Below are 20,310 nucleotides of genomic sequence, written 5' to 3'. Positions count from 1 at the left end.
TCACTATGTTTGAGCTCTGGCCTATTAAAACAAATGTTTCAAGATGGAGAAATGCAATGTTGCTGTTAGTGAAATGGGAATTTTTGCTTATCAGATCATGTTGTTTTATTTTTCAAATGCTCTACTGCCATAATCTAAGTTGTCTTCTACAAACTTAAATTTGTGAAGGAGCACTTGTAGAAGAATGAGGGTTACTTTGGCACATGATCAAACACACTGCAAAGCAAATTCTAGCCAAGCATTTTAGTTAAATACTTGGCAATTTTAGGCACTGGATTTGAATATTTTTTTTCTGGGTTCAAACATTCTTTTCTGGGTTCATATGTCTGTATCTTCTGAGGACATTCCAGGATCAATGCTTTTCACGGCCTCTTTTGCACACTTTCTAGGCAAAAACTGTTTTCCCAGCTTGTAGAAATGGGAATTCAGAGCTTCAGCTTCCCAAGAGCAGCTGGTATCTTAAAGTTCCCAGGAAAACTTCCCTGAAAATTCACCCTATCACAGCTCTGGCTTATACTTCATTGCTTCTGTGACATTTGATAGTGAAAATAGTCAGACCTACTAATTTTGTGGAGCCACATGCATTTTAGTTAGGGAAAAATCCAGAAAGAAAAAGAACTAGACAGAACAGGAGAATGTATCAGTTTTCTTAACATACTTGAATCTTTTGGGTCATTCAGGACTCCAGGCATTTCGGTGCAGTACATACCTTCATATATCTTGACTATCCTCCTTTGAATAGTAGATTTCCTTTTTCCTTTTACATTTCCTTCCTTTGTTGCCAGTTTCCCACTTTCTCACATGCTGACAGTTGAAAAGTCTCCATCTGCTAAAAAAAAGCTTTTACACTATCTCTTCCATCCTGCTCAGACTTCTTTTTCTTTTATACCTCTTAGGCATTTCCAGCATGAGGCTTAACTTAATGTGCACACTCCAGGTAGATTTGATGAATCTCAAACTGACTTTAGCCTCTCTACTAATTATACAGAAAATCCAGGATGACTATTGCAGGTAACTTCACAGCAGCTATCTAAATTCGAGTAGATGAATTTTGCACCTGGGCTGAGTTCTGGCCAGCTCAAATACATCTGCAAACTTTTCTCAATCCTTGTAGATATTTGCTGGGATCAAAGGCGGCAATCAAATTGCCCTTGTTTAGAAAGCTCTGCAAAGAAATAGGTCGCACCTAGAAATGTTACAAGCTGGCATGGGAGATGCAGCAGTGAGCCCATGAGAGGATGGCGCATGCCTACTGCCTCCAAGTGGAAGCATGCTTCCCCGTAGTGCAGTTAGCTGGCCTTTCAGGAGAACTGGAATTGCATGGAACCTAGAAAAAGACACAAGCCTGAATGAAAAATTTGTCTAAAAGAACAGAAAAGCACAGTGCAACACGAAGTATATTGTATTAGATATGTGTGGGTGGTCAGCATGGAAATCACACAAATATGAACAGAAGAAAATTATTTAACACCAAAGTTAAAGTTCAAAGCAACTAAAAAAAATCAGTAAACAAAATCCTCCATTGAAGAGTATGCTCAGTTTACAGGCGCTTGCATATGTGAAAAAGACCTTAATTGCCAGCTCCCACCTACAAAGCCCATCAGCTTTGTAGTCCATCGTTTTACATGAGAAGAATAAAGAGAGCATTTATTAAAGAGCACTTAGCAATATTCAGCCAAATGGCTCATTCAAGTGGCTAATACTCTCAATCCTGTAATTTGGTGCCTAGAGTGCCTTGCAAAAATACTGAACTATTTGTTGAACTGTCCATTATTGTTTGGCTGAGATGATACTCACCTAAATTGCTACCAAATCTCATAATACAAACTATCCCCTCTGATCTCTAAACAAATTTAGTCAGAGAGTCTCAGGGACACTGTGGTTCAAAAAAGGACAGGAATATGCTGCTACACTGATCTTTCAAAAGTCTTTTCCCTAGTGGCAAAGAAAAATATTTCAGGTGATAGAAAAAAAAAAAAAAAATAAATCACTACTCACTTGCATAGAGAATTATGTAAATTGCATAATTCCCTCAGTTCAACAAGATAGTGATGTGATGTCACTTTCTTATAGTAGGGAAACATTATAATTTTATGTACACTGCACACACAGAAGTATACTAGTGGTTCAAACAGGAGTAATAACCCTGTTCTGTGCTTCAATGCTCCCTTTGTAAGAGGGTACCTTTTAATGGGTTGATAGTTTCTTCTACATAAAACTTGATTAGTTTTATTTATAATTTAATAAATAATTTAATGTATAGTAATCATAGTCTTTGAAAATAATGTTGTCCACCAAATACAGAAGCAACCCATGTATTTTCTTTGCCCTTCTTGGGGTGTATTCAGAATCTATGCCCACTCTTTGTCTATTTTGAATGTGTTTTGAACTAGTCATGTGAGCTGACACTCAAGGTTTTCCACCGGATTTTAAATTCTCTTTGCATCTAGGAGTGTGTGGGTGCTTAGGAACAGATGCAAACCTAAATATATATGCTTAAGTACCATGTTGAGTACTATAATAGATGTTTGACATATTTTGTATCTAACCAATTAAATCTTAGAACAAGTGGTAGCTTTGAAAGGAAAACAATAAGAAAAACTCTTATGGTAGTAAATTACAACGGCACTGTTTCTTCTTCCTCTTCTTTTTGAATATCATGTTTGATTTCAGAGATGCTAATAGGACTCTATGAGGTTCAACAGATTGCCTTCATGTCAATAATTTTGTTTCTGGTTTTGTTTCACTCATAGAGTTTTGCTTCAATGTAAATTTGAAGAGTATCAGTTTCTTAAAATAGAATCAAACTGACAACAGTGTTTTTGTAATGTTTAGAGACTAAAATAATTTTAAATTCTACAGTTTGAATGGTTTGAATAGTTTCCATAACCTGAATCAAGTTTGCTCAAATCACAGCTTGATTTTCTTAATGTTTATTGAAGTTTATTGACCTATGAATAACCTCTAAGTATTTCAGACTTCTCAATTTATACTCCTAGAAGAATATTATTAAAGCTAAAAACTTAAAAATGTTTTTAGCAGAAACAAATTAATTTTTCATATACTTAATCACAAATTAAGTAGCTGTTATTTAAAAGGTTTCATTACAGCTTCCATTTTTTCAGTGAGAATTAATAACTCCGGTTTAGACACTACAGTTACATTCACAGCTTTAGTCTTTTCTTATTTTAATCAGTTTATTATTGAGTGTCCAGTATACAATGTATTTTGCATGAGTTTACTGGCTTAGTTATTTGATTATCATTCCAGTAAATTGTGATTCTCTAATGTGCAGCGAACAGTAGAAAAATGTTATATGTGCTACAGAATAGACAAGCAATACAGAAATACCTTGCACTTTTATAGTAGCCTGTCTAGAACATCTGCTCACTAACCTAAACATTATATTACACATCTGGATTGACTGGCTATGTATCTAAGCCCACAGTGTATTACTACATAAAATCATGACAGTTACCTCTTGTTAGGGATCTAACAGAGAAATAGAAGAGTGGATGAACGATTTTTCTAGTTGATTTTCAAAATGGCGATTGAGGCATTTTTCAGGGAAAGTATTATAAACTCCTCTTGCTGCTGCTCTAACTTCATCATTAATTCATCAGTAGCTAATTCCCATAGAAAAGTATTCTATCTCTTTTTACAAGTATCAAGTTAACATGAAATGAAAAAATGGAATTAGAAATTGTCTCATTTTCAGTATTCTTGGAGCAAACTTAAACCCCACCTTTGGAAAGCACAGGATTCTGCTTTCAGGAAATTCTTCCACTTTGTCCTACAGTTTTTTTTTTGGGGGGGGGGATGGGACAGAGAGCAACAGCAAACATATAAGTAGTATCAATATTTTGCTTAAATAAACAATTGTTAATGGTTGCTGTTAGTTTCAAATTCTCAGCAAAATCTGAGTATCTCAGATCTTTCACTATAGAGAAAATCTCAGCCTAACAAAAACTGCACTCATTGGCAGAAAGTATTAAGAAAATGTAGTAAAAGAACCTGTACCTTCAAATGAACATTTTGGGGACCAGAATATTAGACATGTGATGTACAGCATCAATAGTTCATTACACAAGTGTAATTAAGAAATCCCAGCTAAGTCTGCATCTGGATGCATTTTACTGTATCAATGCTGTGATTCGTCTCCCTCTAGGTAAAACATAGATTGGTGTGGCAGAGTACCATGTGAACTAGAGATTGCCTATTAAAGGAACTAGAGTTGGATTATATGCTCAAATTAAGATTTGTATGATGGAAAGAGAGTTCTTCAATACAAATTTACGCACACAATATTTCTGAATAAGATGAAATCACAGGCAGTGTTTTCATCCCAGCATTTGGCAGAAACTTTCTGTAAGAATAAAGAAATTGCTTGGGGAATAGTAAGAATTCAGATTTAACAAGTCACCTCTTGTATCAAACCTTGAATTTATCCAAACAAATCAACATTTTAGAAAACACTCACAATTGCAGATCCAGCTACATCTGATCAAAGGCCTATCGATTTATTCTCTTTAGAAGAACAATAATGTGTTGCTCTTTTGTAAAACAAGCTCATTAGAAGTGTTAGCAGCTGAATTTTTCACACATAAATTAGTGAGAATTTTAAATCTGGCTTAAATATGGTGTACACACATGTTTCTGGGTGTAGCTTAGGTCGTGATTATTTCCAGAGCTGGCAAATGCTAGAAGAAACATAATGTGAACATTAATTTGCAATTTTAAAAGAATTTCATTGACTTTGTAGATATAAGTATTATATTCACTTTCCATCAATATCCACTCTTACAAACAAGTTTCCTGGCAAGTGTTTTCTGGAGCACAGAGGTTTATATGAAAAATATAGACTGTTAGCTACAAACAGATTTTAAATTGGTAATCAGGAAGATATATGGACAAAAATGCATATTCTAAGAGTCACAGTCCTCCAAAAAATCACCATGTGATTATTTCTTCAAGTAAAATAGCTTGGATTATGAATTTCAGTTCTTCACAATGAACTATGGATGAGCTGCAGACCAAGAATTATAGAAATTAGTTGGCAAATCATTTCAAATAACAAATAAATTAGAGTGAATCATGGTGCTTTTGTGAAAATGTCACAATTACTATGCTAATAAGTTTAAATTTACATAGTGCCTTTCATCCGAATGGATCCTAATGATGTATAATCTCAACATCCGGAGGAGGCATGATGTGACAAAGGCTGAGAAAAAATGTCTAATATTACTTTGTTAATACACAGAAAATGATACTTTATTTTTCAAGCTGTATTAATGTATTTAATTGCTATCAATAAAATAATCAAGTGCTTTTTGTTTCTTTTTCAGTACTCCTTGTTTCTTATTGTGGCTTTTTTCTTTTAGCATTTAATTTTCTTTTGCTTCCCTGCTTTTAACAGTTATTTTTCTTTCATTCTCACTGTATTTTCTCTTTTTTTTCTGCTACTTTTTTGGGTTTTTTATATATGTATTTTCCTGTGCCCAAATTTTTTTGTATTTGCTTTATGCTTCTTTTCCATCTGTCATAGCAAATTCTCCTATAAGTTGCTTTTTTCTCATTGTGGGCTTTTCGCATTCAGAGCTAGGAAGCAGGAGTATCCTTCTCCTCCTCCTCCTCTCATGCTGTGTTTTTATTGTCTTTAAGCCGTTTCACTGATTTTTCTTTTTGCTATTTCCCTTACTGCCTCTGCTGCATGCTCCATCAGGATATTGTCTTCTCCTGGCTTAAAAATCCCTTCTCTTTGCATCCACAGTAATGCAAATGTCTCTTATTATGCTTGGCCATGGTGCATCACAAAAATGTATGTAAGCTATATGCAAGTGCTATATATACCTAAATAGCATATGTTTTACATATTGGACTTATGTGAGATCATATATTGACTCATAAGAGTGGTTCCCTTTAATTACAGTCCACACACATACCATATGTTATATATAAAAAGCATGTGTCAGACTATCTGTGTGTGTGAAGCAATCATGCCTTTTCCACATGGGCAGGTTCTGGAGCTATCCTGATCTCCCAAAGCATACTTCTGCTTTTCTTCCTCAGTATTACAAGTCCCAGGGGCTTCCTGTTGACATGGGTACCCAAATTTGCCATTATGCTGCCTTTCTTGCCCCCCATTGATATGAATCTTGGTTTTTTACCTGAGATGTTTTTCGGTAACTTGATTTACAGAATACCCTTTTCAGATCTTGTTGATGGATCATTCTCTATGCTGTCCTTTCTTTTCCATATTTCAGGGAGCTGCACTAGCTCTGCAACTCCCTGCCTTTTCTTCTCATAAAACTGCTGTTTCCCAGATCTCATTTCTCAGTTATGATAGCAAGGGAGCTCAGTGCCACCTTCCATTCACAAGTTTTCAAAATCTCTTCTCTTAATAACTAGGCAACTGAGATAATACTTTAAGACTGCTTGATCTTTGATGAAAACTTTGTGTCAGGATCTGGTCATAGCTGTTCATGTTCCTTGTGAGTAATACACTGATTTACATTTTCATTTAGACAGGTTTTTATTTCTACAGGCTGTTTCTTGTATATTTTCCACTAAACAGTAAGCCCAATAAGGCATGATAAAATAAGGCTAAAGGGCTATGTAATTACTACATGCTGCATGGCATGTGTCAGAGCTATGACATAACATGGTATGTGTATAGATATAGCACATACGAGAACAAGAAATTAATTGCTATAATGCTTAGTTATAAAAAGGGAAAAAGCTTGTAAATGAGGAATCTTACTTAAATTAAAAGGAACACTTACTAGGAGAAATATTTACATATGATAGGGAAATGTTCAAGATATAACACTAGTGGCTTGCAGAAGATGATGCCTGTTAAAAGACTTTAGATAGAAGGTAAAGAAACCTATATAGCAGGCTACCAGAAATAAGAGAATGACCTTGAGAGGATCAAGCTGTGATTAAATAAAAAAAACCCAAACCAACAACCAACAAAACAAAACAGAAAAAGAAAATAAAAAACTTCCACATACCCTGTTATGTAAAATATAAAAACACTGAGGCAGTTCAAAATAGATAATATTTTCAGAAAACACTTGGAAAATGCACACGAGCTAACAATAAATCTTTTTTCAAACACATCAGTAGCAGAAAAACCTGCCAGAGAATCTGTAGGGCCTCATCTGTTGGAATAAAGAAACACACAGAGATGAGACTATATACATTTATTTATTTTTTATTTTATCTTTGTATGCACCATGGGTAAACTTAGGAAAGTTTTCATTCCATAATCTTTATTGGAGAAGCACTGGGTGATCTGTCTGAAAAAGAAGGGTCAGCAGAACACATTATAGAACAAGCTGGACAAAATAAACTGTCAGATGTCATTAGGACCTGGTGGTATTTACCCCAGGGTTCTAAACCAGCTGAAGAATGAAACAAATGAACAATTAACGTGCTGTCTAACATGTTGGTGGAAATTGTCTGAGCTTGATGTTCATACCGCGCAGGCTGACTATACTAAGTAGCAGAATTGTTAGAAAGTTGATAATGTAGTTTGATCAAGGGACACTTGACAGTGCTAGAGGAAACAGAGACCATTCCTCACAAAACGCATAGAGTTCTTTAAAGGAATTAATAAATATGACAACAAAAGATTGTCCTAGATGGTATTGCAGGAATTGCCAAGCAGGAAGGTGAAGGAATATTCACTTGTTATAGTGTGTCTGGGTTTCCAGAAGATGAAACCTTCTCACCTAAGGCTTGTAAAGAACCAAGCTGACATGGTAAAATAGGAAGTGTCCTTAAAAAGATCAGCATCTGGACTGGAAACAAAGATATGTACTACAAAATAACAATCAGTTTTCTCATTGCAGGTCACTTGTGTGTGCCACAGGGACCTGTGTGAAGAGTTTTGCACAGCTAAAGGTTGATGAAAGATCTAGAAAAACTGATCATACACTGTGATGACAGTAATATTTGGTAATATTCAGCCCTGCAAAGATGTGGCAGAAGGCCACAGAAAGAAGAAAAATACGAATGTGCAAAACAACAAATTGAAAAATTAAAAAAAAAATCCCATAAACAAAAAACTTATATCTAAATAAACATCAAATTATGTAAATGGAATTAAAGGCATCAAAATAGCTTTTATCACTCCAAAAAACATTTAGCTGTTAGTCCCTCAGAAACTTCAACTCATTGCTCAGTAACAGAAAAATAAAAGGTTAACAATTATAAAGGAATGAATGGAAAACATAATCAAAGTCACTCCTATGTAAAAATTCAAGATGTGACAGCATCTCACGTAGGTTGTATGATTCTGGTCCCATCACCTCAAGAAAGATAATAATTAAAGAGTTATGAAGGTTTCAAGCTAAGGTTATCAAAGGCATGAAAGAACTCTTGGAAAATCACTCAGTACTCCTTACTGGGGGAAAGGAGATCACTGGAATGTGCTTGTAAGGGTAGCAGGAAGGAATGGGAAGTTCCAGATAGCATTCACAAACACGAGACACTGAGCTGGATTGACCTTCCACCTAGCATGCTGCTCTTCCGTTCTCATGAAGTGTAGAAGAGGTTATCCTCTTTTTTGTGGCCAAGAGATGAATGTGTATAATGTCAGTGGTCTTGTAAGTTAGAATTATTTTGTGTGCTTTTCATAAATTTTGTTTGACTGTTACATTGTGCTGAAAAGACAGAGCAAGACATGGAAGAAAAAGTTTGGAAAAGACAGCCCACAACTTTTCTTTGTCATCTGTTCAGTTTTTGTTGAAGTTGCAGGTTCATTCAAATGCCTGGTTCAAAATCATTAGTTATGATTTTTTTAAGTGCTTGGCAGGACTAAGTAATCAATTCTGCTAGTCATTTACCGATGTGCATGTGTGTTCAGCTGGTTCTACAGTCCTACTGAAACAAGCATTCTAATATTCATAGAAACATGCTCTGATTCCCCCGTGTCTGCAGATGCAGTGCTAGCCTACCTGCTAAGCCTGAGAGGTGGGGAAAATTATGAGGGAAGAGTTAGCCTTAATCACTAAAGGCTTCTCCATTATTTGTTGAAATGCTTTTCAAATATTCTTTTTGAGTCAGATTATTCCTTGACAGCTTTGAAATAGTTTGGAATGAAGGTTTCTTGATGCTGAGATGGTCCGGGAAAATTAGTGAGTTAGATGTCAAATGAAAAAGTTGTGATTTAGGTGTCAAAGAAAGTTGTCACTTTCTTGCATAACAGTGAGTCATGCAGCTGAGATTTTGTGTGTAACTCAATACAAGAAGATTGTTTGCCACACTAGATAATGCCCTCTGTAGTATTAGCTCCCTCAGAAATAAAATGGTCGCTGAAAAAAAAGATCCTTTTATTTTTTGTTCATTTTGATTTTGGATTTAAGCCAGGCAGCTGTTAAGATCCTCCTGGGAATATGGAATGCTTTTCCCTAGCAAATAATATAGTTCTATATTAGAGGATAAGTGGACCCAAAAGGTGTTTTATATTAGATTGAGAGCCCAATAAGTCAAAAGTAAATATTTGATACATGACACAGAATGTCACACTCCAGGATTATGGAGTAACACAAACACTGAGCTAAAATACAGACGGACTAGATTATAGTTCTATTAAAAGGTTTGTACCATACAAACAATATGCTGTATTATTTCTTTAAGAAATGATTTACTGTGTTCCCATGAGTTAGCATACATTTCAAGATCATAGTGATGATAACATGCATGTTTTATGTCAAGAATGGTAATTGACCCTGATGAATTATGATGGGGATGTATTGTATTCCCATGAATGTGTGTGTCATTTGCCATATTTTTTCAATAAAAATAGTTCTTAAGCAGCAAACCTTTCAGAGCTGCTAGTTAGTGATGTTTATATTAGGATGAGACTCCCAAGGTTCCCAGCAGCTAACACAAAGTATTGTTAGCAGCTTTTATGGTGAAAATCATCTTTGCTATTGCAGGGGCAAACAAGTGGTACATCGGTATAATAACAGTTCTTTATCATCCAACCATTTCTCTGTGACTGGTAAAACCTATTGACCCTGTCCTGTACAAAAGTGCAGTGAATTAAGTTCATTTTTGTGAAGCCTGGTTGTGGCATATTTTCTTACAAAACAAGGGCAAATTTTAGTGCTATGGTTGGCCAACTTGTGTCTGTCTCCTGCTGCAATCATGGTGAAGGCTGTGAAATAGAAGACAAAGTCTATTAATCTACTTTAGTTTTGGGCCCTAATCATCTGTGCTATCAGCAGACTCGCTCTGTAATCAATGTTGCCCTTACCTACTCATTTCTGTAATGCCACAGTTATTTTAGCACAGGTACAATCTGTCTATTGTAATAAAGATGTTCCACTAAGAAAACACTCTTTTTTTTTTTCCTTTCTGTTTGTGCAATGTGTATGAGGTCTGAATTCCATGTTATTTTACCCAGAATCAATCCCTAGGCTGCCTTGCATAATCAATAAAGGATAGCTTCCCTGTGTAACCATATTTTCTAGCTTAGCAGTCTTTGTACCTGAAGATGATCTCAGCTCATCCTGCTTTTAATCACAAACGTTTCATGTCAGATGAACTTTGAACTCTCAGGAGTCATTGGAGAATGGAGCTGAATGATATTCTGTGCTCTTGTGAAAACTGGTTTCTTCTTACCACATGGGAGCATGTAAGTAACGTATATTTATTCTCTATTTCAGTTATTGTCTCACAGCCCTAGCACTAGTCTCAGTTGGAAGCTGATGGCTTGCCAGAAGAATTTGTAACTGCAACACGATGCTATAGTCTCCAGGTACTGTTGTCCTCTCTTTCTTATTATTACTGTTGCCTCCAGGTCCACTTCAAGGCCGATTCAGACAGTTCAACAGTCCTGTCATGAGTTATTTCCTGATGATGCAGTTCAATGACCCCACCAGTACCTGAGGAGAGTAGCTCATTGCTGGGGTGGGAAATTTGCTTGTTGATGTTAAAACGGATTTCTTCTACCTGTTCTGGTGAAATGGAGAAAGAGTGCACTGTGCTGCAAAATGAAAACATGTAGGGCTTAGTGATGCTATATTTTCATGCATGTGTGTGAAAGCTGAAGAAAAGTGGAGTGGCTATGGAGCACTCTTTGCTCACCGAGTATTTTTTAAAGCACATGCAGCTACCTATAGGCAGTCCTATCTGAGGACTCAATGGGATTTTGGTATCCAGGGCTTTTTACAGAGAGGGGAGTTGGCTGTGATCCATTTGTCTATGCACATGGTTCTCAGTTTTGGTTGACCTAAGGGCATGTGTCCAAATTTTAGGAGTTTCAATTGACATAAATACCATATAGGTGAACAGCACATACAAATTCTTCTCCTTCTAAAGACTCTTTACATAAAGTTAGAAGCCAACAGATTCGTTCCTTATTTCAAAAGGTGGAGAGGTCAGCAGTTTGATGCCAAAGTTCTGAGGTACAGTGCCTAGTGATTATGAATGTTTGGTATCAATTAAAAAAAAAAAAGGCAAATGTTTTCAGTCACACAATCAATCTCTTTCTGCCTCCAAGTAAAATGTGGTGACCAGATTTTCGAAATCTACTTGGCTCTTTTGATAATCAGGGCCATAAACACCAAACACAGTATTTCAAGAGCTTGTGTAAGCAAAAATAACCGTTTAAGCATCATCTACATTCCAGACCAGTAGAATAAGTATAAATGTTCACTTTGTTGTCAATATACTGCAAAAGCCCCACCTCCATAATGATAAAAATGCAAGAAAATTACTTCCTTCTGCTAAACTTCTTTTGGACCAAGAATGACTCTAATTTCAAGATGCTGTCACGTCCTGGTTGGAGGTTGCTGTTTGTTGACAATGAAACTGGTTTCCTACTTCTTAATAGGAACCAGAAAATTATTTGTGCACATTGAAACCAAAACTAAAATAGGCAATCTGCTAAATTAACAAAAGCTTTTGAAGCATGGTTGCTGAGTTTTGGTTCAGTTCTGTTTTTCTTTCCTTTTGCCTTCTTTCTTTTTGCTGGTTTAGCTGAAGCAGACTTCTCATGTTCATCAGCTGGGTTTGTGGAAAAAGGCACTATTTTCTATGAACAACTCATTCCATTGAAAACCCAAAATGTTTGAGCACATGAACTCTTCTTTTATACATTGACTAGCTGTCCTTTGAGGGCTAAGTGCATCCAACACAAGACTTTCCTGATTTTACTCTCCTGCTGTTCTGTGACAGTGACTCTGATTCATCTTCTGTTCACAAAACTACTTTTAAAACCTTGGTGCTAAGCAGTACCACCTCTGCAGGACATCCTGCCAGCCAGATGCCTTGGGTGCACTCCTAAATAGAAGTAAGCTGACTGGGTGGAGGGGTTCTGATCTGGTTACTGAGGATCTTTTCCTCTCAAAGGGAAACTTGCAAACAACCATCAAAGTAGTGAATTTGCAGAGGGTTTGTATTTGAAATGTGATTTCTTTCAGGCTTTTGTAAAGTCATTCTTAAATGCTCAAAAGAAAGAAAAACCAACAAGAAAACAAACCCAGAGGTTTCATTTTCATGGTAAGAACTGTGAAAGTATATAACAGACTAAGTGTGGGGTAATATAACCAGACATCCCAACTGGCATATAATGAGCCAGCTACTCCTTTAAAAAAATATATTTTTAATAGTGTTACATCCATCTGTCCTGAGAAAAAATCTGACAAGAATTTTTCCTGGTTCACTTCATGTCTTAGACTCTAGGAGAAAACCCGAACAGCTAGGCTTTTTTTGTGTGGGCTAGGCTTGTCTGGGCATTTGGTTCACATATGTCTCATAAACAGCCCCACCCCCACCTTCCTCCCTGTTTTTTGACATACTTTGCTGTTGCATGTTTTCACTGGGAGTGTCTGCTATCTCAGCTATGAGTATAGTATTGGAAGATCTGCTATTTAGTTTGCTACACTACTCAGCCATGAGTAGTAGCAGGAAAATGATGCTCATGTTTGTTTTAAAGAAACACTGTACAGGGTGCTAACAACCTTAATATACATGCATTTATAAATAGACTTCCCATACAGTCTGAATGGGCATAATAGAGCATACCTATAAAAGGATGGGGCTTAGATCCTTGTATCCCTCCCCCCAGCAGCACCATTTTGTTCTGCTTCAGGAGGAAAAAAAGGGCTTTACAAAGAGAGAAGGTTACCTCAGATAAAGTGTAATTCTTGGGTGTTACAGCTGTCTTGCCTTCCAACAGTGGCAATTAGGATGAACAGATGTGAGAACACTGAGATAGGACCCCCCAAACGCACAAGTGTAACTTTAGATACTCTGGAGTCCTAGAAGTATTCACAGAGCTAAACCCACCCTCTGTTAATCTGAGCCACCACTGTGGTGTCCAGCCACACTGGACCCTTGTCAAAACCAACCACACTATCTCATCTGACAGTGAGAGAGAGAAAAGCAGGAGCAGGGCCCGGCAAAAGTTCCTGCAAGGTATAATCGACTGTTTTCTGCCATGCACAGATTAGTCAATCAGTAAGAGGAGTTACACTGTGCTGCACCTGAGAACAATTGCATCTGCACATGCCAAAACAGATTCAGCACTCTTAGACTTTTCTTTGCATCCATCACATTAAACTCAACCTAACTTTCCCTGCACAATATCATGCAGGGGTTTTATGCTATCATGGAGTTTTTCCTTTTTAACACAAGATTTTCTTGAAGCCCAGGGGGCATGTTTTTACCTGTTTGAATTTTTGGGCTTTTTTTTGCTTGTTTGTTTGTTTTTTATTCTGTTTTTTGTTTTGTTTTGTTTTGTTTTGAAAGGTGGAGGAAAGTGGCTAGGGGAGGTTGAGAGTTTTATAACCCTACTTCCAGGTAGACATCTGCATTAGCATATATACAGCTGTTTATCTAAGAAATCCTGTAGTAGCTTGGAGGGCAGAGGTTGTTTGCACTGAAGAAATATCTTATTGGGATCTCAGAAAGTGTTGGGGGTAGTAAAAGGAACGGTGGCTCTCAACCTGGAAGATGAATGAAAAAATTACACTTCCTTGAACGCATGAAGAAGGTGGGCTATCCCCACCTAAAAGTGGTGTTTCCCTTCCGACAATCTGCAATGTTACAAAAATAAAATTAAAAAAAAAAATTAGTGTTTGCAGTGCTGATGAACGGAAAGTACAACTGTTTGACGCCTGTGTTACTTTGGGAGAGTTCTTTGCCTTATTACTTAGCTGCTATTCACCCCTGCTCCTCCTATGGCTTGCTTGCAACAATCATGGCAGTGCAGAAAAGAGTTGCAGTGTTATCAGTCTTCAAGCAGGGGCTTCTCGGTTTAGAGAGGGAAACAGAGATGATCTTTCAATGTGCTGTGCTCAGACTAGAGCACCAAACAAGCAGTTTTTCTGTGGAGAAGTTTCTCAGCCCTTTACTTACAAGTGTCATGTTTTCTCTTTCAGTCTGAAGAGGGTTGTATTTGGTCTGTATAGTGCAAAGATAAGATGTGAAACACAAAGTACAAACCAGCACTGAATACTAAAGCAAATGAAGTGAAACTCCAAATTGCTTATTAGGGAATAGTTGTTTATACCATGAGTAAACACTGCATGGTGAGCTAAAGTTTCAGGTGTTAATGGCCTCCTACAGGACTCTTGAGTCGTTTCCTTTTTGCATGTTTTCTGTTTATGACAGTGAGCATGCATGTATCCAAATTTCAACATCCTGTGTTTCACATTTTCAAGTAAAAATATTTCTATCCCTTCCACATCAAAGCTGAACAGAGAGGCTGAACTTGGTGAACCCCTCACCAGTGATTTAGTGCCATAAAAAAGGGGAGATAATCTCCATGACACTCTACTTGATTCTAACCTCAGTATACTCCTCTGCAGTATATAAAGGGATTAGTGAAACTTTTAAGAAATTGTTTTCATTCTACCAGTATTACACAGCTTCACTTAAAGTTGAAGAGCTCCAGAGGGCCTGGGAGGGCTCTTGATAAAATCCACCCTCAGGGAATACTGTCTACTAATTAAAGTCTGTATTCACAGGATGTTTACAAAGAAAAAAAGTGTGTAGAGCTTGGAATGGGAGAAGCTGATGGGAATTTCAGGAAAAGCTGATGAAAAAAAAGCTGCAAATGGGTAGAGAAAAATGTCAAAGTTGTGTAATCTTAATTTACCTCATTTATTCTTAATCCTGATTGAAAAATCAGATTTTAAAAAATATTATTTCCTTTACTGTATAGAAACAGAGAGGGAGAATTATTGTGTGGGAAGAACAGTTGTAATGGGAAAAGAAGAATTTATTTCCATTGCATCCCCTTTAAATTGAGGTATTAAGCATCCTTGAACACAAACCTACTTACAGGAAAGTAGTGGTGAATTGTTGTTGTGGGAATAAGAAGGCTTTGGAAAGAAGAAATGACTTACCAGCATCCTCAGCTTAAAGTTTTCTCCATGGCAAAAAGAATTGTGAGAAAATTATACTGGTTAGCAAAACTCAGGAAGTAGAAGAGTTTTGCGTCTGGGTTTGAAGAGCCTGGAGTTCCTTTGGAGGGTGGAGCATAAAGCAGAGGACAGAAAATAATGCAAGATGTTGCTGCAGGCACCTAGTTGGCTACACATGCTACAGGTGAAGAAGGGGAATGAAATCTGGATTAAGATTTCTTAGCCCTTCGTTTCATTAATTCATATCACAAAGTTAATTGTGGGAAAGGATGAGAGCTGGATGTGGTTATGATTGCTCTAACTCTAAATTAGAGCAGTAGGGTTGTCATGCTACGTGAGTTTGCATGATATGTGGGGCCATGCAGTGAGTTTGCAAGGAAAAAGGGCATAAAAATTCAAAGGTAAAGTTTTGAAAAGTTAAAAGTAAATCAGGTATACCCCAGCCCACAAGTATCTTAACCTATTTTTGCTAGCTGAGGCTTCCTTTCCTTTCTAATAGAAATCCTAACAATGAAAGTAGAACAGCTAGAAAATCCACTAGGCCTGTCTGATTGAATAGACCTGGGCCTGAATCCTCATATGTTTTCTTCCTCAGTCTGTGGGCCAAATTGAGACACTGTGGATGATTCTGGGAACGTTTTCTGAGTATAAGGGTCAGTATTAGTAATTTCAGCTAAGATACCAGTGACAAGGTAGGACGTCTTGCTGCTACTGTTCTGTTTGTCATTGGAAATTCCTACCTGCACCTTATTCCACTTAGAAGGGATTTCCCTAACAGAGACAGGCTGCATTACTCCCTCATGTCTGGATGTCTTGAAACCACGTTCCTCCTCTGGCAATGAGACGACAGACCATCAAAAGATGTTGTTATGCAGCACAATTGCCTTTCTAAAAGGTGACATGTTGGGGTATATTTAAAGAATGGTTCACAGGGATTTAACTGAAGGATTCCCACTGATGTTGGTTTACCCCCTGCAAGTCTGACAGGGTAGATTAGACCACATTGGGGAAAATAACATTCATGATCAGTCAGTCACAAAAGATCACTGCTGTTGTGTCACTCCTGACAGGAGACAGTAGGTATTAGCCATTACAATCCCAGTTCTGTTGATTTGAAGCTCGTTAAGCTGGTTTTATATTCACTGAAGGAGTGCTTGTGGTAACAAGCAACTAAGCAGAAGCCCTGTGATCCTGTAGCTAGGGCTCATAAAGGAACTAAACCACATCTCTTCAGCTTAGTGCTGAGAGAGGGGCACATTTTTTCCTGGAGTTTATTTGTTAAAAAAAAAAATCCCAATTTAATCAGTTTAGAGCTGTCCTACTGTGTTCATACAGAGCATGATGGTTTGGGCTGGGTCCAGCATTCCTTCCTTCCTTCTCAAAACTCCAGATATCTTTACCAAGTCCCTGAGGTAGTTAGTCCCTCTCCCTTAGTTGTAGAGAGGGTGATGGATCTCTGGTTTCTTCTTCTTGCCTGCTTGACTCATTCTCCCACGCTTATTTTTTTTAGCACTTCCTGTTTGCTTCTCTTCTGCCGCCAGATACTAAAGAGTTAAAACTATCTGAATCCACCTCAGTCTCTCTTCCCAGTGATGGGGAAAAAATAAATGTTCTTTTATTTTACTTAACTTGAGATATGCCACAAAGGTTGCAGGAAAATAGAGTAAGTGACAGCATCTTTCGTGTTATTCTGTCATTTTTCTGAAATAAGAAAATTTCAAGCACTTATGAGTTAGCAACACTGACTCATTGCCAACAGAAACAAACAATTCAAAATGTCTGACTAAAAACAAAAATGAAAAAAGTTAAGATAAAAAAAAAAAAAATCCCACAATCTGGCTGCTACTGTCAAACAGCAGAAAATAGCTTGCTGATAATACATCTATATGGCCTGGCTTCCTGAAAGGCAATGCAGTCAGTCTTAGAGTCAATATGGATTGTAGTTTCCTTCTTACTGTAAAATTTAAAGAAACACATAAAAAAATGCATAATGTTATTGCGCTACAGCAAAGTATATGTACTTACAAAACAAAAAATATTTTGACGAGAAGGTCAAATGTAAAAGAACAGTCAAAATATATCTTAAAGACAAAATAGAATTTATTTATGTCCAGAAATTCATGCTCCATTGCTTCTCTATATTTTATTATGCTGACGCTAAGTACTGGAAAACATTCCCATGTACAGTTTAATAAGTAAATGAACAGTCAATAATGACAAAGCTAACTTGACTCTCTTTGTTTAGATAACTGGAAAGAATTAATTTTGCACTTCAAATCACCATATCTGAAATAGAAACAAATTGTCTCCCTCACAGAAATAATTTGAAGCCGATCATTTATATAACTGCTTTTTATTTTTTGGTGTTCTCTGGAATACCTCTGTTCAGGTCAGGATTCTTTGTTTCCTTGAGTGGAACCTGTTTGCCAGTTTCCAATATTTATTGCCTGAAGGCATTAATCAGAAACCATTTTCTGTGAGTTGTTGATGTACAAACAGCCAAATTTTATATTGTGCTATTTAATTGTAGCTGATCAGAAACTTGCATGATGCAATTTCTGTTTCTGGACTAAATAACCATGCATGCTCTGCCAGGATGAATATTTGCATGGGTGAATTGAAAATCTTATTTCTGGGTATACTTACTTAAAATTCACTTCCACATGTGTGTAAGAAAATGGGATTCTGAGAAGGTGAATACAGGTGAATACAATGGGAAATACATTTAAAAACTGAGTAAAGTTTTTTGCCTTGATCTAGAACTGACACTGCAAAATTAATTTAAGGAGAATAATAATAAATATGTATCTGTTTACTTACTTTTGAGTAGTGACCAGCTGTTCTGAAGTATACACTTAGTAATGTATTTTTTTTGACCTTATTAGTTCTTTTCATGGGATCAGTTAGATTTCTAGAGATTTAATTCTTTGCTCTTGATTTTAAAGAATTTTAAAAGCATTCTTGGCTGCATTTGTAGATATATTCTCATATGTTCTTACTTCTGACTTTAGCTCCTGTAGTAAAAATATCAGCCAGCTGCATGCAGAAATGGTGCCCTTTCTTACTGATCTGAATGTTTTATGTAAGAGAGGTTTTACTTTAAGCTGTTTTGGTTAGCTTTTCTGTGAGTTTAAACTTGAGCTTTTAATACATAGTCCCTGTTGCATTTTCAAAACTATCCTTCATTGATTTGGAAATCAATAAACCATACCTAACAAATCTGACCTGCTAATGAATTAGGATTTGCTCAAACTGCTGTTTAAAGCTGTGGAAATTTTATATTGAGCCCAGGAGTGATTATTTAAATATTGGTTAGTTAACAGGTCATATTCTTTAGAATGGTATTATTAATTTCAACAGCTCTATTGATTTTCTTCCTATCAAATATGGATTGATAACAGGGCCAGTGTTGTTGGTTTAAATGGATCCAGCAACTTGGTTTGGTAAAAATATTGTGAAAAATATATACTGTTAAAAATACTGTTAAAGTATGTACTGTGCAATTACTCTTGTTTCAATGACAATTTTATTGTTTCAGTTAAAACCTCCCAAATAAAATGTTACAGATATGAACATAGGCTCGAATAAAAATTATAGTTTTGACCTAAATAATATGTGACATACACTCCAGGATCTTCAGCAGAAGATGAACTCCAAATATTATAATTCTATTGACAGGTGGTTTTTTTTTTTTTTGTTTCAAATTTGAGCTGGAAATGTTTGAGCAGTACACGTATGTATGAAAACCAAAAGACATCATTTATGTTGTTCATGGTACTTGGACTTCATAGTTTTGACTGCAACTGAACAGTTCAGAGCAACAGGCTTTTCCTTTCTTTTTGACAATATTCCTTTTCACTCCCTCTCTGCTTTCCATAAAAAAATGGTCAAGCCCATACATTCAGAGAGATGCCAAAGCTGCTACATGAGAAATCTGGATTGTTATTTTTTTTGAAATGTTCCACAGAAATATCACAGAATCATAGAATAGTTAGGGTTAGAAAGGACCTTAAGATTGTCTAGTTCTAACACCCCTGCCATGGGCAGGGACACCTCACACTAAACCATGTCACCCAAGGCTCTGTCCAATCTGACCTTCAACACTGCCAGCATTCACAGCTTCCCTGGGCAACCCATTCCAGTGCCTCACCACCCTAACAGTAAAGAACTTCTTCCTTATATCCAATCTAAACTTTCCATTCAAGTTTTAACCTGTTAGCCTTTATCTTATCACTACAGTCCCTAATGAAGTGTCCCTCCCCAGCATCCTTATAGGCCCCCTTCAGATACTGGAAGGCTACTATGAGGTCTCCACTCATATCTAAAATATGATACATTAGTCAGGAGGAGAGTCTTCAAAGTCACAGGAAGGTAGTGTTAGGTGTGCCAAAAAATCTAATGTGTGCACCTGGCTTAGAAGAGTAGGCAACATGAAATATAAAATGCAGGGTAAGTGGAAGATACGGATTGATTTTCATTGATACTCCAAAGGCAAATCAGTCCAGTGATCCATATTTTGTGAGTGAGTCTGTGTTTTTTCTCTCTCTCCCTTTTACGTATATGCTTAAAGCTGTCAGTACTTAATTCTGTGGCAAAGGTAAACCTCCACCAGCTGCTGGGCTTGGATTCTGTATTTCCAAATATCTGAGAACTGGTGCTTTAGTGTTTGCTCTGGGTAAACTATATCTTTCTTGGTTGTTTCTGAAAGCCTTCCAAGAAATAAGGAGGATGTTACCCTTCATAACAAAGGTATTTCTCAGCCCACTGTCACTAATACCCTTGTTTCTTATTGTTTTCCCTGTACAAGCACATCCTTTACCCTCCTGTTTTAGCTCTCAAAGTATCTGTGACAGTGAAAGAAGATTTAGTTCCTAACTATAGATGCTTTTTGAGATCACGTTGCTCTTTCTCTATCTGCTTCTTC

The 20,310-nt window shown here is 36.8% G+C and overlaps 1 long non-coding RNA gene across 3 annotated transcripts in view; it reads left to right on the top strand.

Annotated features, from left to right (window-relative positions):
* Positions 1–20,310, top strand: part of LOC136014314 (uncharacterized) — an 84,475-nt gene that overhangs the window by 39,574 nt on the left and 24,591 nt on the right. For all 3 annotated transcript variants that reach the window (XR_010612627.1, XR_010612625.1, XR_010612626.1), the window contains exon 3: positions 10,680–10,771. This is a non-coding gene — a long non-coding RNA (uncharacterized LOC136014314). The remainder of the gene's footprint in view (positions 1–10,679; positions 10,772–20,310) is intronic.

The sequence above is a fragment of the Lathamus discolor genome, chromosome 5, assembly GCF_037157495.1.
Source record: "Lathamus discolor isolate bLatDis1 chromosome 5, bLatDis1.hap1, whole genome shotgun sequence".
NCBI classification, from domain to species: domain Eukaryota; kingdom Metazoa; phylum Chordata; class Aves; order Psittaciformes; family Psittacidae; genus Lathamus; species Lathamus discolor.
Note: the sequence above shows the minus strand (reverse complement) of the source record. Positions and strands in the feature narration are given on the sequence as shown.